Raw genomic sequence first — 19,236 nt, 5'->3', positions numbered from 1 at the left:
GCTACAGGGAGACCCTGTCTCAAAAGGACCAAAAAAAAGTGGTTTACAGAAAATACATATAAAATGTCATAAACATGGGAAAATATATTCAAAGCCACTGGTAATGATGGGTACAAATAAAAATTATAGCATTTTCACATATCTGATTAAAAATGGTACTCTTATTAAATATCAAAAGGTAGTCTTTCATATGCTCATGCTAAGGATATAAACTGGTGCAATCTTCATGGAAAATAATTGGACAGTTACTTATTAACGCTTTAGGGCTGGAGACCAGTCTTGATGATGCATGCCTTTAATCTTTGCACTCGGGAGGCAGAGGAAAGCAGATCTCTGTGAGTTTGAGGCCAGTCTGGTCTACATAGGGAGCTCCAGGCCAGTCAGGGCTACATAATAAGACCCTGTCTGAAAAAAACAAACGAACAAAACAAAACAAAATTTTAGGGCTAAGGAGATGCCTTTGTGGATAAAACACTTGTCACACAAGGGTGAGGATAAGAGTTCAGATCCCCAGCACCCACATAAAAAGGTAGGCTTCCACACGTACATGTATATACATACATGTACACATACATGTATGTGCACCTGTACACACCTGTGCCTACACACATTCAAACATACATATTCCATACACATAAACACATGCAAAACACTTTAAATACATATGTACATTCTTTGTTATAATATCTTCCCTACTGGGAATTTATACTACAAAGAAGCTTTATCAAATTCATGAGGATAGACTCAGCATCAACTTCATGAGGATGGATCCACATGAGTATTCAACATCATAGTGTTTTGATAATAGTCTACAACTAAAAACAAACTATTAAGTTTTCAGGTGATGAAGCAGGCTCAAAGAGGTTTGTCCAAGTTCTCGCCTTATACATAGGGGCTTCAGTGACTAGAAAAGCTTTTTCATAAGCCAATGGCTTTAAAATTGTGCAAAAAAATCACCAGTGTGAAACAAGAATATGAAAGCTAGACTTGCCCATTGCTGAGAAATTTATTTTTAGGATTTCCATGCCGGTTTATCATCCTCCCATTAGAAATATGTCATTAACTCTCTGAATCTGTAAGTTTCAGATCTGTGGATTCAACCAATGTTGTGCCAGAAATATTCAGAGAAAACAGCTCATCCACACTAAATGTAAACAGACCCTGTTCCTGGCATTAGCCTCTAAACAAAGATCGTAACAGCCATCTGCACAGAGCTGGCACTGTGTTAGGTATTGTAAATCATCTAGAAATTTGTTTGAAAATATGTGTGAAGATATGTGTAGGTGACATAAAAATACTTCCTCACTTGATATGAGACTCTAACGCCTATAGATTTTGGTGTGCATTCTTGGAATGGGATAGTGTGAGTTCCTAGTCTCCAGGTCATGTGGCTACCAAGGGCCAATTCCCCCTGTCCTTCATTCTCCCTCCTCCTGTTCCTCCTCTTCTCCTCTTCCTCCTCCTCCTCCTCCTCCTCCCCCCCCTCCTCTCTCCATCTCCCCACTCTTCCTTCTCTTTTTTGGAGACAGACATTCTCTATGCAGTTCAGGCTGACTTCAGACTCAGGACCCTTAAGCCTCAGGTCCTGTGTCCTGAAAGTACATACACTGGCCACCACATCCAGCTCTTTTCGACATTGCCTGATTGTCAAGTATTTCGTGAAAATAGAGGCTAATTTTCATGGGTTTTAGGTACTGTTAAAAAGTTCCCTAGATATATGAATCCCTTTACATTTGGTCATCAACCGTGATCATGTTCAATGCCACATGCTTTGAAATAACTACCATACTCAGAAAGAAAGATCAACAGGAACAAAATACCACACTAGCCTTAACCCCGTGGGCCAGCGCTTTCTATGTTAACTATCATAACTATCTCTGCTTCTGAGAGAACAGATGTTTTTATTTTGATGTTCCATAGGTGACTGGTGATTACTGCATAAAGCTAGAGAATAGTTGGGAAAATCAAACATGTTATACTCCCCCCCACCCCCCGCCAAAAAAAAGTAAAGACTGAAATAGCTTAGAAAAGGTTTCTGGTCTGGCTTCCTGTTGGTTTCTGGATTTGGTATCAATCCATGTTGTTCCTTTATTCAACATATAATCATCATTAACGTACATGATTCAGTGCAGCCCAAACCAGCCAAAAGCAGCATGTGTGGCACGATTCCCTTTGAGAGCAGGAGTGTAAATACAGGGTAAATGTGAAGTTGTGAAGAGTCTGGAAGGATTTGCAAGTGACAGTCTCTGGTTGGGATCATAGGATGCTCTGTTTTCTTGGTTTCACTCATTTGTGTATTCTGATTTTCCGTAATGAGCACCGGTGAGTTTTATATTAAAATTCTTAATAGACTCTTTTTTTCTTAGTTACGGACTATAATGTTTACTCATGGAAAATGTGAGTCTGCCAAAGTTTGTGCACTGAATGTTCTTGACAGTTAGCTGGGGACAGAACCTAGGACCTCGTTCAAGCTAGGCAAGTGCTGGACCACCAGCCCATAACCATAGCTTCTTCATATCACCCTTACAACACAAGAAGGCCTTCCTACTGGTCAGTACTCAAATCTCTGAGACCATGACAAAGAGCTTAGCAAGTTCCAGAAACAATAGCCCATGTCTAGTGAGATTATAGGGAATCCAAACATCAAGGCAGGGGAGTAAAATCCAAAAGACAGGATAAACCTGCACCTGGCCAGAGGAAGCAGGTGTATCACCGTCAGAGCTGGGTTTGAGTCATAGCTCTATGTCTTCATAAAGTTATGTGACAATCAACAACTTACCTGGACCTTGGCACACTCATCTCAGAATGAGGAACGTTGTAGTGAGCTTGTCATTATTGTAAGACTTGTGATTGCCACAAAGTTAAGGCAGCATCTTAATATGGCAGGCTCGTGGTCTCTGTCTTTGGTCTGAATTTTCTCCCAAAACTGATTTACAACCAGAATAGTGGCTCAAATAAAACCACACTTTTCAAAGCTTGTGTTTAACATAGATGTGGTGATAAATACCTGTACTCCTAGCACTTGGGAGGCTGAGACAGGACAATCTCAAGTTTGAGGCTACCCTAGGCTACATCACAAGATTCAGTCTCAAAATCAAACCTAAATGAATGAAGAGGTTTGATCCAGTTGTGACATATGTCAGTGGTACAGCACTTGCCACGCATGTGTAAGCCCATGTGTTCCATTCTCCGAATCAATCAATCAGTCATCAGTCAACCAATCAATCAGTTAATAAACATTTTAGAAAGAAAATTTAAAAATCAAGCTTGAAATTTTGCTTTCTAAGAACATGGTAGGCTAGGAGTTTTTATACCAATCTTTCCAAATTCTCACAAATGAAGTTTGACTTTTAACAAAATCAATTCTTAAATATTTAATGAGGTAGGACAAAGATTTAGTTCCAAATACAGGAGAAAAGTGGAATCTTGAGGAGGGACACAGCAGCCTTTTCATATTCTAAAGGCATTTTCTGATCGGGTAGTACTCTCTAAAGTACCCTGGATTTCCAAAGGCTCACACCCGCTGACTAAGAGCAGGGCAGAACAACCTCACAGAGGCCTCCTTTCCTCTGGGGAACTGAGTTGTAGTTGCCTAGACACTAAGTAGAGAAGAGAAAAAGGAAAAGCCACACTCAGCTGGATTTGTGGACTCACTTCACATGAGCTAAGCAATCCAAAGACAGCAACAACAGCAACAAAATAAAAACAAACCGAGAACTCAACTTAGGATGTTCTTGATGGTAACTCTCCAAAATGCTTAGATACAATAAACACCACTCCTTCACGGAAGATGGCATCTTTACCCCATGTCTCAAAACCCCCAAATAATGACTTTCAAGGATGATAAACAGCTCAGAATTTAAAATATTTATTTTCAAGGGCAAATGAAGCATCCAAAACAAAGGGAAAATGACATAAAGGGCCTATCAGATTCAATAACTGCTATGCTTATCATGGTGGCAAATACTTACAGGGGCTGAGGAAATAGCTCAGCAGTTAAGAGTAGTTGCTGCTTCTCCCAGATCCCAGTTTGGTTCCCAGCACCCACATCAGGCAGCTCACAGCCACCTATATCTCCAGTTCCAGGAATTCAATGCCCTCTTCTGGCTTCCTTGGGCACCTGCATACATATATGCACACTCACACACACACACACACACACACACACACACAAATAAAAATAAAACTTTTTTTTGTCTTTTTGGGACAGGGTCTCCTTGTAGCTAGCCTGGAACTCACTATGTAGACCAGGCTGGACTTGAACTCACAGAGATCCTGCCTGCCTCTGCCTCCCAAGTGCTGGGATCAAAGGCGTGCACCACCACACCAACTACAAACTAAACCTTTTTAAAAAATCTACAGGGCACTATAATAACATGTTATAACACATTTGACAAAGTAAAATAATAGAACTTGAAGAAATAAAAAATTAAAAACAGATCTGAAATGCTGAAGAAAAACTAGATAAATGGGAATATGGGCCACAGAAGTTATCTAAAGGACAGCACAGGGAAGGGAAACCTGGAAAGATTAGACCCCAGGAGTCATAGGATGAAACAGCCCGTGTATTTGATAGAGGTTCAAGAAGGGAAATGGAAAGAAATGGATAGGAGTAAAGCCTTGAAGAGAAAACAGCAGAGAGTGTTCTAGACATGATGAAAGACAGCAATTCCCAGACTCAGGGTGTTTTCATCCCATAAAAGGAAAAGGAACCAACACAAACTTTAAAGCATACAGAAGGGGCTAGAGAGATGGCTCAGTGGATAAATACTTGACTATGCAAACTTGAGGCCTGAACTCAGATCCCCAAAACCCACATAAAAGCCAAGCAGATGTGGGGCCAGGACTGTCTATAACCCCAGCATCAAGAGCAGAGGCAGTGGATTCCCAGGGCCAGCTGGCTAGCTAAGCTAACCAGTATCAGCAAGCTCCAGATTCAGGGAGATTCTGTATCTATAAATACAGTGCAAAGCAATCACATGTATGCCCACATATATGACCAGAGGTTGGTACACACCCAATACCAACCTTGGGTCATATATGTGGGCACACATGTGAATGCAAAGGCACACATACCACACATGCAAAATAAATAAACAAATAATAGTAAAACCACAAAATACCAAAGATAATGATACAATCTTGAAAGCAGCTCTAAATTAACAAAAGAAATTTTCTTTAAAGTCTCAACAGCTGGGCATGGTGGTGCACACCTTTAATCTAAGCATTCAGGAAGCAGAAACAGGCAAATCTCTATGAGTTCTGGCCAGCCTTATCTACACAGGTCAGCCAGGGCTACATAGAGAGACCCTGTATCCAAAAAAGAAAAAAAAAGCCCAACTCAAGATCTCAACAAACAGATGAGCATAATAGCAACACTAGCAGCCAAAAAGGGTTGCAAGAAATCTGCATTACATCAAGTGAAAACACAGGTAAAATGATTTCCTACCCAGAGAGAGTAACTCACAAGAGTATTAGACACTCTGCCAATACGATAGACCTCTGCCAAAAATGAGGTTTGGGTATTGAGAACAGTGACACCATACACCCACCAAAAAGGTGTGACAACCCATCCAAGGCTTGAGGGATAACAGAGCATTTCTTCCAAACTAATCCAAAAGGCGTTCTAGAACAAAGGAAGGAGGCTGGATTTCAGGCTTTCCTTGTGGTAAGGAGCTAGACTCTGGAGGCTTCCGGGGGAGGCGGGTATTGTGGTAGGAACTGGAATCTGCAGACACAGCCAGCAGCTTGTGTGGTTCCAATGATCTGTGGTTCCAAAGACAGAGAACCTAGAGAACCTAGACTTTCTCAGTGCCCAGACATGGACCTCAAGGGGAGAGGGATGGAGGGATGCTTAAAACTGTCAGGCATCCACTGCTTATTATTCCCAGGAAAAGAATTCTCACAACAGATGGAAAATTTATTTCTTAATGTTATTATGTCTCATAATTATTTAAAAAGAAAATGAGAATGTAAAAGATGTTAAAAGGATATGGAAATGGAGATATTTTCCAAAATAGAAAAAACGAGAAAGCCTAAGCAAGTGACAAAGGTCTGCATAGATTTCTTATGATATATAAAGGATGAGACGAAAATAAGATACACATAATCTTAAAATTTCTGAGGTCATAGTTTAGTCAACTAGTTTAAGGAACAAAATATATGTCTAATCAAGGTTTATCTGAGAATGTTTGGTCTTTGCCCAAGCTTTATCTATAGAGCACATGGTAATTAAAAGTATTAGACTGGTGGAACTAACCTTCTGAGATGGGTGGAAGAGCCATAGTTTGAGGCCTATACTAATCTTATCAGAGGGACTTAAAGGACAGTTTTTGCTCCTTGCCCTCCAAGGTTGACTAAATTCCAGGGGACTATGGAGCATCTCTCAAAATGTCCTGGTACTGTGGTAAGTCACCTGTCCTCTTGTTCAGGGAGGACATGGAGACCCCACCAGATGGACTTGAACCAGTGTCCAGTCTACAAAAAGAGGGTCAACACAGAGGAAACATTTCTTCCATGCTTCCAAGTAAAGCCAGCCATGGTCGAGCAGGACCTTTGACTTAGCTTCATACAGATGGAACTGGTAAAAGAAAGGAGCCAGGAGCTCCTCCCAAATTCATGCCACTCCAACAGCTATCAAAGTGCCTGAAAATAAATCTTGAGTCCATCACTCTCAAGTCCAGCCTTGGCAGACAAAAGAAAAATGAGGAGGATATGGGGCTGGAGCGATGGCTCAGTGGTTGTTCTTACAGAAGACCCAGATTCGAATCCCAGCACCCACATGGCAGCTAACAACTGTCTGTAACTCCAGTCCCAGGGGATCCAACAGCCTCTTCTGACCTCTGTGGGGATTGCACGACACAGGTGTGGAACCAAATGGAGGGGTGCTTTTGGAAGCTCTCATCAAGAAATTCCAATGGACTCTGATATGAACATTTGAAATTTGCCCTGTTTTGACATTTTTCTGGTTCCCTGTAAAGAACTTGTAATGCTAACTACTCTTGCCTTTACTTCTCCTTCACATCTCCTAGGCACCAGTCAAGGATTTTCTTTTCTCCCTACAGTTAAGAGTTATGCAATTTGGGAGTCTTTTAGATAGACCCATTGAAGGGGTACCCCAACTGCCTCACCCTGCACCCCTGTTCAGCATGGAAGAAGCCAGAGTGGTTTGGGTCCTGATTCCCTATTGGCAATTTGGGTAACCTCTTCAGGAGATGGTGTGATAAGAATAGGAGGTAGGAATTGGCTAGGCAGTTAGGGTAAAAAGACCCCAAAGAAAAGTAGCCAGTTTCTTGGCTGAAAATCAAAATGTCCTTGGGTCTCTTAGCAACATACTCTGTTCCAAAGGCCAAAAATGTCAAAAGCATTTGGGAGCTTTTATCTAATCCCTAAAAGATTTTAGGGTTACCTCTTCAGAGGGGGAAATGTTAGAGTAGCCAAAAGCCCCATTTAAAAAAAGAAAAAAGAAAGAGTACACGAAGTTGTTCAGGAAAAAGGGATGGAGGGAGTGGGCATGGATTTGATCAACACACCTTATATGCATGTATGAAAGTTTCAATACATTTTTTTTAAAATTAAAAAAATACCTTGACACAACTACTCCTATTGACTTTCAGTATTTACAGTTCAGTTTTGCATAAATACTTCATAACATCTTATACTAAATGTGAAATTAAAATTTATGTGCAGATAATAAAACTATCAGGCATCAAAAACCAAAAACTGGGATCAGAATCCTTGCTACAAAGAATAGTGGGGCACATAAAGACACTGGTAAGCAAATGAATCTGTGGAAGCTGAAGAGATTGCTCAGCCAGTAAAGTGTATACTGCACAAACCTGAGTTTGATCCCAGCACCCACATAAAATTCTTGGTGCAGTTTGCAATCACAGTGCTGGAGAGACAGACAGCAGGATCCCTGGGTTTGTTGGCCAGCCTGTCTAGGCCAATTGATGAGGTTTAGTGAGAGACCTTGCCTCAGAACGTAAGGTGGAGAGCAACTGAGAAAGATTCCAGACACTGACCTCAAGCCTACACATAGATGCACACACATACACAAACATGCACACACACATATACAATTAAATCAGAAGCATGTGAATGCTGGGCACCAGAATCTTTTCATTAAAGGACAGGAGTAACTCTGGAGAATGCAGTAGCAACACCGAGAAGTTCTGAGACATTAGAAAGAGATAAATATGAGAACTCATTAAGCAAACATTCACATAAAACCGGGAACAATTTTTCAAAAGAGTTATAACACTGACAAGTTTAAATTTGAAAGTGAACACATAGAGAATGACTACTTACAGTTCTCTCCCTTGGAAAGAGTATAAAAGGCACTGAATAGCCTTGTATTTTGATAAGTATATAGAATGCCATTTCTACTACGTTAATAAAAGATGAAAACAAAGTACATTATTTCCAAACTAATACCAGAAATAAATGTAATAATGAAAAATAATTAACCCAAAAGATAGCAAGAAGGAAAAAAAAGCACAGAACTCAGTAAACAAATAAAGAATACAAATTATGATGATCAACTTAGGTACCAATTTAATACTGATTACATTAAAAATAAATGTCAATGAACTAATATGCCAATTGAAAAAAACAAGTAAGTGCTGGACCAGACTGGATGTAAACAAAATTAATTCACATGATGCTTTTCAAAATGTATTTTTAAAATCTGAAGATATAAGAAGTTGATGGTAAGGAGTCAGAAAAAGATCTGGACTTATCAACCAAAAGGAAAATCATATATCTGCATTAGCAAACACACACATTTTGAAACAAGCATTGATAAAGAAGGTCACTCTCTTGGGGCTGGAGCAATGACTCAGTGGCTAAGGGCACTTGCTTCTCTTACAGAGAGCTGGAGTTTAGTTCTCAGTACCCATGTTGAGCAGTTCACAACTACCTTTAACTCCTGCTCCAGATGATCTGACACCCTCTTCCTGCCTCTGTGGGTACTGCATGCACACACATGCACATACACACACTGTAGAATGCCATTCTGTAATGATACAGATTTAATTCATACTTGTCTTACTTGTCTGACACACTGATATGTGGAAAAGAAAAGCCAATAAGAATACAGAAGATTTAAATAACATGATTAACAACAAGGAACACTATATCTAAACTGTATGAAGAGCCTTTCCACACTCACTTGGAACCCATATAGACATTTTTCCCAAGAGTTGTTTCATAACGCAGGTTGCCAGCAACATCTAATGACTGAAGCCAGGTTGAGCATTTTTCCCATCAGAGCTTAAGCCAGAAATCATTATAGGAAGGCAAACTTGAACATGAGTTTACAGATCACAGAAACACAGTTTAAAAAGCCATAGTGATATTGAGATATCTAAGGGAGACTCCACAACATTTGGAAATGCAAAATAATAAAGAATATAAACAAAACATGAAACATAGCTAAGTCAAAGACTTTTATACATGAATTGGGGAAGTTATGAAAGGAAATGACAAATTTTCCACACCTACAATGTATAAAATAACAAAACCCCAAACCAAATAAGGGTGAAAGCAAGAGGAAAAGAATAATAAATTGATTGGATTTAAGGGAACAGACACAGATCAAGAAACAAAAGTTAGTCTTTGCAAAGAATGAGAAACCACATAGCATCTAGCAGCACATATACAGGAAAAGCACTGAATGTAAAATTAGGAATGAACACGGGGCTAGGAAGTGGAAAGTACTTGCTGTATAAGAGTGAGGACCTGAGATCTGAGCCCCGGAACACATACAGGGCTGGATGCCGTAGTTCACATCTGTAATCCCAGCACTCCAACAGTGAGATGCAAGACAGAGTCAGGACAATCTTTGGAAGCTTGCAGACCGGCTAACTTGCTGCACAGCAATGAATGACAGGAGACCCTGTCCCAATATGGTGGAAGCTGAGGCCAACAGCTAAGGTTGTCCTTGGACCCCACACATGGGCTGTGATGCATAGTGCCTGCACTCTGACAAAGTATAAGGGGCGGGGGGGACTAGAGTTATATGCTTCAATCACTGAAAAGTAAAAAATGAATGTTACACAAAACTATCTCGATATGGTTAGATGTCTCAATAACACAAAGTACAAAAAATTAATTAAAAAATAGAAAAGAAAATTTAACAATATTGGCCAAACATTTTAATAGTTCAATAACTATTGAGATAGCTTGTACAGCAGTGAAATTTTTCCCCACAAATAAGTTCAGGTTGAATAATTTCGCCCTGGAGTTCTAGCAAATGCTCAAGAACAAAACAAAATCAAACAATACTAGAAAAATCCACTCCAAAAAAATAGAAAAGAAGAGAAGGAAATTCGTTTTGGGGGTAGATTTTACCTTGTTTCTAACCTCTCATCGTGACACATAGTACAACTAAAGGTAATGCCGTTCATGAGCAAAAAAAAATACAAAAATTCTAGGGGAAATCATTACCTAAATGATTCTAGCAATATAAGAATATAATGCATTATAATGAATTTGGATTGTATACAGGAATATATAGTAAACTTAATATTAGTAAATAATATATTTTAACATATTGATAGATTAAGGCAGAAAACCATAAGCATTTCAATAAGATGTAAAATACTGAAAAGAATTTAAATAGACATTTATACTAATGAGATATTTTACAGATCTTAACAAATGAATGGATTATTTTAAATCTGAAATAGTTTCTCTGACCCTGAGAACACTGAAGTATTGAACATCTTCCCCTTGAGAATAGAAAAAGAAATCTGAATATTCATTATTTCTACTTAGCATTGCTCTATAGGTTACATCCAGTACAATGGGCAAAGGAAAATAAAAATAATATATACAACTATAAGATGGCACTGACGAGTTGGCTCAGTGGTTAAGAGTGCATACTAATCTTTCAAGGATCTTACGCTGGTTCCCAACACCCATGTTGGGTGGCTCACAACCACCCAGCTGTAACTCCAGCTCCAGGGGATCTGACACCCTCTTTTGGCCTCTGTAGGCACCTCTAATCAGGTGCCAATACCTAGAGATACACACATATACACATAATTTTAAAATAAAATAAATCTTTAAAAAATATACACAAGAACTAGAAAGAAGGAAACTAAATGGCCATTATTTCTATGTGTCTAGTTGGTCATATAGAAAATCTAGAATAATCTAGTGACAAATTATTCCAACAAGATACTCTACCAAGTGTCCTGGCATAAAAATCAACAAAAAAAGATCAGTTGTATTCTTCTATATGAGCCACAGCAAGTTAGAAAATAAAAGATCACCATCACATCAAACTATTAAACAACTAATAGCAAATATAAAAATTTATCACAAAATACTTGAAAAAAATCATCATTTTGCAGAAAAAAAAAAACATGAAGCCAGGCCATCACTGCCAACCTGGATTATATTTTAAAGTCTGGTAACACCAAGTGTTGCGGAAGCTGTTGAGGAAGAATTGGAAATAATCTGGTTAGAGCACAAGCCGAAACGGATGACTATGGAAAACCATTTGACATTGAATTGTCAAGCCAAGGGAACCACAGGATGATCCAGGATTTCTCCTCCTTGGTCATATTCCCTGAGACATCACTGTACAATTGCATCAAGATACATACACACAATATTTACAGATACATCAAGATACATACACACAATATTTGTGTGTGTGTGTGTGTGTGTGTGTGTGTGTGTAAAATATCCTCAACTAGAAACAACTCAAATGTCCAGAAAGACTAAAATGGGTGACTGAATTGTGTCATATATACATAATAGAATATTATGTAATGATGACAAAGAATGAAGCATAGCCATGCAGTCACTTAAATCAGGGGTTGGCTAAAATGTCATTGTCAATAAAGTTTTATTGGGTGACATAGTGCTCCTTTACTTACTTCATTCTTATAGCTTTCACATCACAATGGCAGAACCGAATACATTTGTAACAGAAACCAAATGGCCTGCAAAACCAAATAATAATTACTAGCTGACCCTCACAGAATAAGATGTCAACACTCATCTGCAGTGAATCTTAGAAGTATAGTGTTGACCAAAAGAAACATGAGTTGAAGAACATATCAAATTATCCTATTTATGTTATGTTAACAACCTGGTAAAACCAAATTAGGCCATTCCAATAGGCACATTCTTGTGGTAAATTTTAAAACAGTTCAATGAAATGATCAGGTCCCTGGGGCGATAGAAAGGCTGAACTAGAGAGGGGACCAAAGGGGACTTCTGGGAGCTGACAACCCTCTCCTTAATCTCCTGATTCTTTGAATATATACTAAATTTTACATTCAAAAAAGAAATAAACCAAGAAAATTGCTAACATGTCCTAGTTATAATTTAAAAGGAAAATCTAAAGTGAAATGTTCTAACAATATTCAAATGTAAGTGAAAGGCTTAGAAAATCATGTGCATTTTTAAACAGAATCAAGTTCTGATTACTCTTTCATCACTCTTTCTAAGGTTCAGAAATGATTTATACCAAACTGTTAAAAACAGCCAATGTGCAAACACTACTCTCAGAGTTTCAGTTACATAATTTTTTGCTAATGGAAACGCAAGAGGTGGAACAGCATACTAAGAAGCCTAACTCTACAGTGTTCATCTAAATTTTTATTCTACACAAAATATCTTTAGGTAGGTTAATAAGTTTAAGTAATAAGATTATTTTCTTCATTAGTGTTTATAAACATATGAATATAAATCTTCAAATGTGTTGCGATTCCTGTAATTCATTCCCTGTAGAATGTATGCACTTACAATGTACAATTCAATGGATTTGAGTGTATTTGTAGTGGAGTTGTACAACTACCCCTGCAGTGATTTAAAAATGTTTTCTCATCCTCCAAAGAAGCCTGGCACCTAAGCCCTCCATCTAAAACACCTCACCTTACTTCCACCTCAGCTGTAGGCAAGGCAACTACTAAGCTACTTTCTGTATATAAATTTGCCTGTTCTAAACACTGAATACCGATGGGATTTATGCTGTGTTCTCTTCGAGGTGGGACTTTGTTTACTAAGCATATCATTTTGAAGTTCATTCAAGTTGTATGAAGTATCAGTATGTCATGCCTTTTCATGGCTGAATACTATTTTATTTTCTAGATATACCACTACTTCTTGATTCATTTATCAGTGGACAGGCATCTGGTTGTTTCTAAATTTCAGTTTGTACAGATACTGCTGCTATGAAGTTTATGTACAAACTATGTGAATGTATGTTTTTATCTCTTTGAGGTATATGTCACTAAATGAAATTAGTCCTAATATTTTAATATTTGTTTTATAACTACAACAATATAATTTGGAAGACACAATTCTTCTTTATTGTTGTAAGGAGCAGATTTTGTGAAACAGGTTTCTAGAACTGATTACCACATCACTGAGGACATATGACTTTTACAGTGAGAATACAGTATTACAATTAACTTCACATCTATTCTTCTGACTACTGTAATTAAATCTGTTCAACTAGAACTAATGAATTTCAGGAAATACTAGACTTTGAATGTCATGGGAAGTTTCTTAAAATATTTCCCATTCGTTGAAAATTCTCCAAGCTAGAATAAAAATCCTTCAAATTTTCTTTAAGAGTATTTTTGTAAACTATTATATAATCAGAATCCAACAAACGAAGTCCAAACACATTACTGTGTTTTAGTCATGCCAGAAAGAATGCAATCTTAAAAGAGGTTTCCAAGAAAACAGGATGAAACAAACAGGCAGTTTGAAAATTTAGTATAAAACTATTAACTGAGACTATGAAAAAGAAAATTCCATAAAACTGCATTTCTTTCCCAGATTTATTTACCCAACCGTGTATGCAATCAAAACACTGGATTCTAGCATCTTCTTGTAGTCTAAAAAGTAAAAATAGGTGAAGAATGCTATGCACTGGCTTCTTCAGTGCAGTGGGATGAGCTCTTCTCCCAAATCACTGAAAGTCTGAGACAAGCAAATCAAAGGGTGCGTGAGCTGGATGTGGCGCTGCACACCCTTAATCCCAGCCCTGTGGAGGCAGAGGCAGGTGGATCTCTGTGAGACTGAGGCCAGGCTGGTCTACAGGGAGTTCCAGGCCAACTGGGGCTACAGGGAGACACTGTCTTAAAATGATAAAAAAAAAAAAAAAAAAAAAAAAAAAAAAAAAAAAAAGTAAGGGGGAGGTGGTTGGTACATGGAGTGGAGGTGAAGGACAAGGTCCTGGGTTCAAGTCCAGCTCGGAAAAGAGAAAGACAGGTGCCAGGAACTGGAAGAATTTGGAATCACCTTTCTGCTGTTTCCCCCAAATACAGCTCTTAGAATGAGCAGTTTCCTCTTAAATATTCAGAGTGAAAACGAAGGCAACCAGGGGGAAGAGGACAATGTGCAGTCAGCCTCGGGGAATTAAAAGATAAAGAGGTGACAGGAGTTAAGGAAAAAGAGAGATGGGAAAATATGGGAGAAAAGCAGAACCACCGAAGATCTGATCTGCTGTCACTCAGGATGATGAAGTGGCTCATGTACGTACTGTCCTCAGGGGGAGCACCTTCACTGACAAAGCAAGGGGACAACCCCCATAGGGCTGATCACACACAACCACACTGCGCACATCTCCTGGTCCCCTGGGTCCTGGTGCCTGGCATGGACTTCACACACAGGACTGACTTCCGGGCAGTCTAACGTGTGTATAGGTACAAAGCCCACTTGCCTTCTGGGGACATGGGGGCAAAAGGACTCTACAGCAGCTTCAAGGCAAATCAGTGTCCTCGTCTAATTAAACCCTCCTATTTTATTTGCTTAAAGGTGTCGGTTTCGATAGAGACCACATAGAACTGGGTCTGAGCAGAATGGTGACAGGTGGGGAGGAATCCGTCCTAAATGCTGTCTCTCCAAGTTTCCAGGGGAGCTTGCTTACTCCCAAAGTCTCAGTGTCCCCAGAGAGGTGGTTAAAGGCACTGTGGTCAGCTCTGTGGAGGACTGCCATCTGCTCTAAGCTAAAAGTATAGAGCTCTTAGTTAACTAAGAATGCACAACTTCATTAGGAAGGCAGTGAGCAAGCAAGCTCAGCCTTTCACTGCACTTCTATGCCCCAAAGGGACACAGGAGACCGTAACTGCTTTTGTTTGTGGTTCATGTCCTCTGTGTACACGCATCTGGGCATGTATCATGTAACAGGCTTTTTTTTTTTTTGAAACTGCACACAGTTCCCAAATACTTAATGCGACTTTCCCTATTAGCAGAAAGCGTGGCTGTCGAGGCTTAAGAAAGCCATTTAATAAAAATAGAGCCACCCAAATGAACACGGATTGAAAAAAAATTTAGATTGATGGAGCTCGGTTGGTCACTGTAATTACGGAAGGTGTATCATTTCCTAAGCTCTCTTTGCATTAAGTGTATGCCATACATTTATCAGACATAATTAGCACTTTAGGTGACAATGATTTGATTTCTTTCCTTGTAATAAAAGCCCTCTGTGTTGGCGTACATATTCGGAAGGGGAAATTGAATACTGTTGCTGTTTATTCCCCTGAGGCAAAATTTAGGAAGGAACCAGGGGGAGAAAATAGGAAGAAGGCTTACTGAACAGCTCTTTGTGAGTTTTGCAAACAGAAAAAGTAAAAAGAGTTCAATAAAAGCTTAAGGATCACAGTCAAGCGAGTGCTTTTTAAAGAGAGCTGCGGAAGGGTTTTCTACTTTCAAAGTCAGCGTTTAAGTTTGCTTTCGGCGTGAACCAACCCACGCTGAAGTGATTCATAGGCACGACTACAAAACTGGACACATTTAAATTATTGTGGATGAACCAGAAAAGTATTCATGCTGCCTTCTCAGAGGGGACAGGGGAAAACGTTTTTAAAAATTCTTTCAGATAAATACTGATTTTTCTCCTTCCCTCACAATTAAGGGCTGCATTAATTATTCTTCTGGTGGGTTAAAGCATTTGTGTAAATGTTCATTTTTTTAATATGTATATGTTAGGGAGAAGCAGCAGTAAAATCCGGCTTGTCGATCCGTGTTTGTGCCTCACAAATATGCCGTCCCTCGCTATCTGGACCTCCACCAAAAATGTGAAAACTTACGATTCTGCGAATAAATCTTGACAGGCCATTTTCTTTCTCATCCAAAAAAGTAAGGAGTAGTAAAGTTAATTCCTTTGGTTGTGCAAACTAGTTTGAAATTAAGTCACAATGAGTGTTAAAATGAATCGTTTAAAAACGTTTTTTTAATTTTACTATTTTTATGCATCAGTGTATTGCCTGCATGTATGTATGTGAGGGCACCCATTTTGAAGTGACCATGTCATTAACTAAACGCAAACCTTCCCGTGAATATGGAACTTGTGGACTCTCTGTTTAACCTAAACTGTGTTGGACTGAGATGCTGGTACACAGATAGATCGGGATTTCTTACAAGAAGACTTGCAAACAGCTCTCTGCTCTAAGGATTCTAAAATTCTCCCACTGTCGCAGAAGTAAAGAGCGCCTGAGAAATGCTCCAAATGCCTGTGACACATCTGTCCTAAAGATCTGCATTTTGTGCTTTCTTAAACGATTCTGGACTTACTGACCTGAATAAGAATTTCCTTAAACAAAGGATTCTGGTGATCTTGTGAGTTCCTATCTAAGAACTGAATATGTAATAAATCGGAAACACACAATGAAAGCCTGTGAAAAATGAGTATGAAAAATATATTATGGCATAAACATGGTTTGCCTATATTTCAAAAAAATAGAGAAAATAGGAATTAATTGCTTGGGGATTGTTGGACTTTTCTCAATGTAATTCATATGTCTATAAGCACAACTGACAAGCTACAGCAGTTGGATGCGCTGAATATTTTCTTAAAGATTTAAATAAAAAATGGATGAGGTCGTAGTGACACTTTCTAGAACAAAAATAACTTCTCTTAATTTTTAACTTGAGCCAGGTGGACATTAAGGACACACACACACAACGAAAATAGTACCATTTCTCTATTCTCCCCAATGTTATTTTCTTAATGCAAGAAAGATATTGTTTCGAAACACAAATTTGATTTCTGCAGGTTTGCACCTGCAATCTCCATTTTGTTTGTTTAAGGACTGGGAATGGAAAGGGACTGAAATAAAAACACAGAGAATCTCTTCCTGGAGAAGCTGTTGTTAGCAGCACAGACAGAGTGACAAAGTGTCATTGAAGGAGACACAAGCTCTGGTGGTAATTTTTATGGAAAAAAGTCCTATTAAAGTCAAACCTCTACAAAGTGAAGCGAACACCTGTTACTCATAGAAATAGCTTGTGTTAAACCCGGCTTATTACTAAACAGGTCTACAACCCATTATTAGTACTTCGCCATGGATGCAAACTCTTACACTAGAATTTGGCTTCACATATAATTTTCTATCAGTGACAATTTTTCCCTCTCATGATAAAATATTAAATGAAACATCCGTGACCTGGAATTGTGCAGCTCCTTCTCTTTCTCATCAAATAGATATCGCCCACCTCTATGAGACATATGCACACATAAGGCGCAGAGTTCTTTCCCCCCTCGCTACACCCCTCCAGGAGGATGGGAAAAGCTCATGTCAAAAACCCTCACTTTAGAACAATAAATAAATAAACCAGCCACAGCCTTCCGGAGGCTAGCCAACTCTAGCATAAGTAATTCAAGAGGCTGAAAGATGCCAGATAAATTTGATTACTATAAAAGGCGGGAATATGTTTCTTTCCTTAGAGAATTCACAAAAAGGGGTCAAAAACAAAGCAAAGCTGAAAGCGAACAATTTCATTTTGCCTGCAATTCAAGGCGAAAATTCAAAGGCAATTTTGCAGGAACATTTTATCACAATTTTATAGACCCTCATTTCCTGCACACATCACAATCTTTAATTTCTGAAAGAAGAAAGCAGGAAAGGGGGAAGTGGGCGGGGGAAGGGTGAGGAGACTGGGGGCAACCGCAAGGGGCTTTTTCTTCCTCTTCTTTAAGATATAAATGCAGATATTTATAAAGCAGTGAGAGGTTTGTAAATCTTTCTTCAGAGCTGAACCTACTGCTGAGATTGTGATTTGCTAAAAGCTGCTATAGGCATACTCCAAAACTCAGCAGGGCCATCCCTCCCCTTCCAAAAAATAATGGGGGAAGCGAGTCATTCTGATTAGTTGCATCTTGACAGACATAAGAGTTGTGAAAAACTGGTTTTGTTTTATACCATCTCTCTGAATCATAAATACATAGTTTATATATATATATATATTTTTTTTTCCTTTTGAAATACAGATTCAAAAAAAGAGAATGTAAAACCCAATACCTTGCCTACCATCTTTAGGACTAACTGACTCTGATGATGTTTGAATGTCAAAGTCATCTGCTGAAGATAAGCAGTCAGATGGTCCTTTGGAAGGGCACAATGTAAAGACAGAAGTAACAGGCAGCCATCCAGGGTACCTTGGCTGCTGTCACTCCCCACCCTGAGGTCTTGTCTGGTATAATGAATAGTGAAGTTCACTGGCAATGCAAAGTTTTGGTTTCCAGTTCCAATCTGCCCAGTAACTTCTTCTGTGTTCTCAATGGAAGCCACAAGCTCGCCTTTATTTCCTAATGGGAATAAGAAAGTTCTACCGGTTTCCCTGGTTGTAAGGATAAGAACTGGAACAAAGGTTTAAACACACTTTATTCTTATTCTATAGTGTGATGCTAAGACCCTGAACAGGTCTGAAACAGACATGTGCTGAATATTTATATATAAAGGACAGAACTCATTTTAGAAAGTGTAGGCCATGAAAATTAGAGTATACTTTAACAGTAGATACTAAAATAAGATTGGTATTATGGTACTAAAGAACTATAGTCTTTGACAAGAAGTGGACTGGCTTTAAACCACAGCAGGGATCATTTTCGCAATGGCATGAGATGCAGTGTAACCACAAACATCCCAGCCGCATGCGTGTGCAAGCACATGCACACACACACACACACACACACGCACGCACGCACAGAGCCTGCACTCAGAGCCAAGAGGCATCCCTGCCAAGGGGAGCTTTGTGGAATACAGCTCATTTACAGAGGTAGAATAGTGACTTTAAATTTTTCTCTAAATAGATCTGTTGTTTTCTGAGGAAACTAGATATCCAATCATTTTTCTTTGGGAAAGAAAAGAAGTAGTTTGGGGAGGTGGGGCGGGGGAAACAGAGAGAGAATATTTGATAAAAAGAAAATTCTTTTACAAGTCATTATTCTCCAAAATGAACCAGGCACCTACTCAACAAGGACAG

Source organism: Nannospalax galili, unplaced genomic scaffold (genome assembly GCF_000622305.1).
Source record: "Nannospalax galili isolate Female #2095 unplaced genomic scaffold, S.galili_v1.0 scaffold56, whole genome shotgun sequence".
NCBI classification, from domain to species: Eukaryota; Metazoa; Chordata; class Mammalia; order Rodentia; family Spalacidae; genus Nannospalax; species Nannospalax galili.
This window is presented reverse-complemented; position numbering follows the sequence as displayed.